This window comes from Corvus brachyrhynchos, unplaced genomic scaffold (genome assembly GCF_000691975.1).
Source record: "Corvus brachyrhynchos isolate BGI_N302 unplaced genomic scaffold, ASM69197v1 scaffold266, whole genome shotgun sequence".
NCBI classification, from domain to species: domain Eukaryota; kingdom Metazoa; phylum Chordata; class Aves; order Passeriformes; family Corvidae; genus Corvus; species Corvus brachyrhynchos.
In genome coordinates this window covers 1930225-1936224 of record NW_008238633.1, presented here as the reverse complement: position 1 = coordinate 1936224, position 6000 = coordinate 1930225, and the positions used below count along the sequence as shown (strand labels likewise).

The window sequence follows — 6000 nt, the reverse complement described above, 5'->3', positions numbered from 1 at the left end:
GCTGTGTCCATGGTGCTGCATGGCCGTGGGTCCGGTCCGGCCGCAGCCGTGCAGCGGAGGATGCTCGGGGGCTGAAGGGGCGATGTCCCGCCCTGCGGAGGTGGCGGTGATGGGCAGGATGGATGGATGGACGGACGGACGGACGGATCCGCTGCACGGGGCAGACCGCGGGGCGTCCGTTCCTGCCGCCCTGGGGGAAAGCACCGCCAGGGCAGTGCTGGGCTCACCTGGCTCCTCTCGTAATGAATGAACAGCTGCTTTTTTTGTTGTTGTTGTTCAATTTCCCCATCGCAGAAAGCCGGGGAGCCTTTCAGAGCCTGCAACAACTGAGATGCTATGTTGAAATATATTGTGTCTTGATGGCATGCCTCAGGTTCGCAGGAGCGTTTTGTAATCTTCCTGGTGTCATTTCTCCCCAGGGTATTCTGCAGCTAGAGAGTGCAAGTTCCTGTGGTGTTGTAACTTTGTGGCACTGTGTACACACGACAATACTATGCTGACTTAACAGGGATGCATTTATTAATATCAGTGATGTAAGGCTGGTATTTCTTGTGATTAAAAGCTCAGGGAATTATCAATTTCTTGATGTCCTGTGGAGTCTAGGTTCCTTTAAATGAGATGGATCAATTATAATTCTCCCTGAAATAAGCAGGGGTTTGGGTTAGCCTTGTGTTTGTGACTTGCTGCCCCATCTCTGAACAAGCTTTCGCTGTAGAACCTGATTACAATGCTCCACTTTAAAATATCTATTTTCTGGTAGCAATTAGTCCATAATTTAATAAGTAATTTACCTTTTAAAAGGTTACTATGATTTGTTACTAGTTAACTAAAAATTCCCAGCGTACACCAAGCGACTGTGACATATGATACTCAGTGCTCCCCTTTGAAAAGAAGTTTCGTATGGTGTGCTCTCACTAATATCAGAATTTGGTGCATAAAGTGATGTGTTTGACATCATTATTCTCTTTGGCTGTCACAAAAAAAAAAAAAATTGCTGCAAAAATTGCTTAGAGATTTAATTATGAGATTACAAGAAATCACTCCTAGCAGTGTGTTAAGGCATGTGGCACAATATAAGCATGGGCTTGTCAAGGGGAGAGAGAGTTGAAAAAATAGTTGGCACTGACTTTGAATGATAACCAATCGGAAATATAATATAAAGGTATTTTTACACGGACAGCTTTTGAATTTGAATGTTCTTAGGCATCAATTTTGCAAAATACCTCACTAACTAGTAGTGGTTCAGAAATTCTATACTTATAAACAGCCCTAAGATGGTCTGGGTTTCTTAGAAATGCCTCAATGCCAAATTCCTAGATAATACAATGTATGAAACATCAGCATTCAGTGAAACTTCCATTACAGTATGAAATATACAAATAATAATTTCTTTCCTGATATAAATTTGTATTTCATATAGTGAATTCTGAAATGAAGGCGGTGAAATATCAGAATTTAATTGAAGAATGTTGAAGCTTTGCCTTTTAACCTTCCTTATGGGACTGATAAAGACACCCCTTATCAACAGTGCTTCTAAATCTGACTCTTCTGTGGACTTTTTTAAATAACCACAAGTCCATTTCTAAGTCAATAAAATAAATTTAGGCACAGCTTCAATTACTGTCAGTATAATTTCCTACTTAGAGTAATGGCTAATAAAATGAATTTTGAAAACAATAATTTTATTGTAAAATCAAGAGAAAGTCTAAAAGTAGAACAAAAACTCTGTCTTGTACAAAGCTGGACTAAATAATGAAAAATAAACTTAATACTTTTTCACCTTGTTTGGTGAGGCCCTCTTCAGGCTTTTTTTTTTTTCATGTAATCTGCTCAGAGTGGAGTTGAATGCCTTTACTAGCCCTTTTTAGTAGCCTAATTGTGAATCACTAATTGTGCGTATTTGATATTCAGAATCCGAGTTTCTTTTACAAGTTTTTTCACGAGGATTATTCCCATGTCCTCCTCTGTCACGCAGTAAAAGTTTCCAGTGCAGTTACTCAAGAGGAATCGTCCTACAATTATAAATTCTCCATGCCAGGTTCTTTTGAAGTCATGGATACAATACTTTTCATTAGTTATTGCTACTAGTTTAATTTTTTAATCACTAATAGGTTTATTAAATCCAGCATGATATTAGATGATAAGTGCTAATTATTTCACACTGTATTTCCATAATGATGTGTCATTTTTCAACAGCAGGGATCTGTTTTTCAGGTGCTTTATGCCAAATCTTCTTTGTGTGTGAGTTAACTTTTTGTGAGCTAACAAGAGAAAGAGTTAGAAATAATCCAAAGCCAGAGAACATTGTTGTACTTAAGTCCTACTCCTCATGCTGCAGACAGAACTTGGGGGTTCCTATTAACAGGTCACTTCTTAAGGACTTCATTTACAGAGTACTTGGGGAAAAAAAATCTCCTCCTTGTCCCTGTCTTTTTCCCTGTGGAGACTTTTCCAAGGCAGAAAGAAAAATGAAAGAGCCGTAAGATTTGTCTTTGGATTCTTGGGAATACGAAATGTAAATTGATGCCTACATTAAATGATAAATCTCTTATATTTCTTTTGTCTGTTCCCCCCTCCACTTTTTATTTTCTACAAAGGGAAGAGCCCAGGGAGTTTTTTCAGTTGTGCTTTGTTTTAAATGGGGGGTAGTCCCTCTTTTTGCTGTTTTCACGTGCCAGGGACAATGTAGAAAATGCTGGTGCTAAGCAAATTATCACCCTGGTACTCACTCCTGTGGTGAGTGGGGCTTGGGATACTCCCAGGTCTCACAGGTAGAAGGAAATAGGAAGGAGAAAATAAATGTGGCAACCATAGGAAACACTACATTTCTGCTTCAGCATCAGCTCTTCTGCTGCAACATGGGCTTTCCTCTTCCTCCCGCTACAAAGTTTTCAGCCCTTCTCACACTGCAGGGCAAATTATAATAAATCTGTCGTAGAGTTTTGCTCTTTCAACTTAGAGAGGGGGGGAAAGAAAATTAAAGCAAGGCCTATTCTGCAGTCTTCCTATCTGGAAACTTTCGCAGAACTGAAGTCAATTTGATGATGTTCACATTTTTCTCCCACTCCACCCACACCTTCCATTATATTATTTGGCCTGTTTGCCCTCTCATAAACCACTCTATAGAACTGAACTAAACAATGACATCATTCTCCAATTAAAATTCATGATACATGAACTATATAGATATTTTTAATTACCTGTGTTGCAGTAGTACCTAGCAGCCTAGTCCAGATTGGGGCCATCTTCTTACTCAAATGAAATAATTGCCCCTGTCCTCAATACTATGTGATCTATGACATGAGAATGCAGAGTTCCACATTTGCAATGGAGACACAGTGTAGGAGGGAGATTGATGCAAAATATGAAATTTGAAATTTCAGTATTTCCATTTATAGAGAGTAAATAGTGCTTAAAACAGTAACAGATTCTAATCAGCATTGTGACAGAAAACGTTAGGGATATGTGTAATAAATCCCCAAATATACAGCAAAAACCACCTCAGCTTCTAAGCAGTATCCTCTTCTCTTTACTTGGCAGTTTATCAAGCTTTCCCTGGAACTAGGAAAACTATCCCCCTTAGACAGGGGAGGATAAGGAACCACCTCCAAAGCCGGGCTGTGAATTTCTGGAATGGACTAGCAGGAGATGCTCTGTGGACTTGCATAAGCCACCCCCTTTCCTCATGACTAAGCAGATCTCCTCCATGCCATGCAGTCTGCACATTCAGGACAAAGTCTATGAATTCAAGTCTCTGAATCCCAAAGTCTACTCTGCTGGTTGATAATTAGCAATTTACAAAACACAAAGCTGCCGGAGCTCTGGGGATGTATGTCCAGCATGAGTGCCCTGCATGGCTGCTGGGGGGAGCACACGTGTGGGGTTATGGACGTGCTTGTAGGGGATGTGGGTGGGTAGGGAAGGGATTAACCCTATGTTAGGAATGGCTTCCTACTTATCTCAGCAGTGCTGAAAGGCTGTGTGTAATTTCTGATAGCACAGGATAATAAATATTGGGCAATATCCCAACAGAAAATGTACAGAACCCTCCAGTCCAGCAAAGAAACTTCTTGGGTGGGTGGAAGATGCATAGAATCTAAAAAAAAAAAATAGAAATCCCCGCTTCCTTGAGGTCAGTGGTTTCAGTAGGATCAGGTTTGCAGTGATAAAAATTTAGTCCTCTATCCAGTTTGCTTCCATGCAATTACTGCTGAATTACTGCGTGTCTGTGGGTTTAGTACACTCAAAATTGAGGGTCCAGCTCTAAAGGAATTGCTGTTTGTTCAGTGAGACTAAATGTCTGAAATTAAATAGCCATGAGTACATATTATAGCTAAAGTCCTACATGTTTTTCTTCAAAACCTGTAAGAAATGCCAGTGTAACAGGAGGAGTTTATTTATCTGCCTTTTTTACTGGAATTTGTGTGCCATCAATTTCTTAACGTATTTCAACTCCAAATGAAAGGCCAACATTCTGCTACAGACACTGCAGTTGGTATTAGTTTATTCTACACTTCAAATTAGGCATGAGTTCTACTTTTGGTCTTCTAACAGCTATTATTATGCCATTATAAAATAGTCGACTTCGTGCTGCTTTAGGGGTTGTTGGAATTTCATGAGCTCTGTGGGGACTGATGTCTTTCCTCTTTATCACAGATCAGATTGTGACATGTTTTAGATTCCCTTTTGCCAGAATCCTACACTTTTTTATAGACCTCCAGCTCCAATCCCTCTAACTTACCTGGGTGTATAAAATTCTAAATGCGTGATTTGCATCCCAACACTTTCAGCTGTATGGAATATTTACCTGGGATAAGGCAGAGCAGGGGAAGTTTTCTTATTGCATCTTGTGTTTTTCCACTGAGTTTAAGCATTTACTTCGCAGAGAATTTCACATTTGCACAAAGGAGTCCTGCCCAGAATTATGATCTCGTCTTAAAACTTTTTACACAATACGTGATTACACTGCGTTGCATAAAGTGGGATTTTTATGTTATAATATTGCACGAGAAGTCCATAGTACTTGTGTGTTTGTTTGGATTTATTGAACAGAGAGGTTGTGTAACTGCTGTTACTATTTGTGGCTGGGTAGGAGCAATTTTGAAGTTTGAGAGGCTTTGAACTCAGGTTGCCATCTGTATACAAATAGACTGATGAACATTTTCACTGCCTGTGCTAGGGGAATATTTTAATATTGCTGTGAACCAAGTGCTCAGCCATGGTGCTTTGAGAGAGAAGTCAGGCTCACCAAAAGACTCACATTGTTCAGCCAAAAAAAGGAACTATGAGAAGAAAAATGTTAATTACAGGCTTTAACACTCACACCAAGATCTTCTAGTAGGGGTGGTCAGAAAAACAGGTTTTACTACCTGGACCTGGTGCTTTGTGGTGCTATCTAATATGGGGGCTTGTGGAAAAATGCAGCCACTTCTATTTACTGCCTTTCATAATGTACATATTTCCTCATGATAGGTTTAGGTCCTGACTTTTTATGTCTACAGTAAATAAAACTGAGAGTTTATCCTTTCATCTTGCATGTGTTTTCCTTGGAGTTGCTGTTCCCTACAGTGGTATTTCAGCTACAACATTTTATGCTGAATCTCAGCTTTTGAGCTGCATAGAAACATGTTATTATGTGGTACATTGCTAAATTGATTTTTAATCCTACCTATGAATGTAAAAAACAAGAAACCCAAATTTTATTTTCAGTTACACCCAGAGAAATCTATAGATAAGCAAGTACAGAAGTACATGAGGTTGCTTTATTTACTCAGAATTTATCTGTATTCTCCATTCTCTAAACTTATTCAGGACCATATGTAATGAAATTGGGAGAAAGTTTGAAGAGGCTGCAGCTCAGGGTCTCATTGCCTTCAGAATGAGGAAAAATGTAATATTTATTTGTTTTCTAGCATGCAATGTGTCTAAAACAAAGCTCTTGCACTGACTTAATGATGCAGCTACTCCTCCAATCCCCCTAAAGTTAACCCATGACAGGAG

At 39.4% G+C, this 6000-nt stretch overlaps 1 protein-coding gene across 1 annotated transcript in view; it reads left to right on the top strand.

Annotated features, from left to right (window-relative positions):
• The window catches only part of PPARG (peroxisome proliferator activated receptor gamma), a 54358-nt gene that overhangs the window by 854 nt on the left and 47504 nt on the right, over positions 1–6000 (top strand). The window lies entirely within an intron of this gene.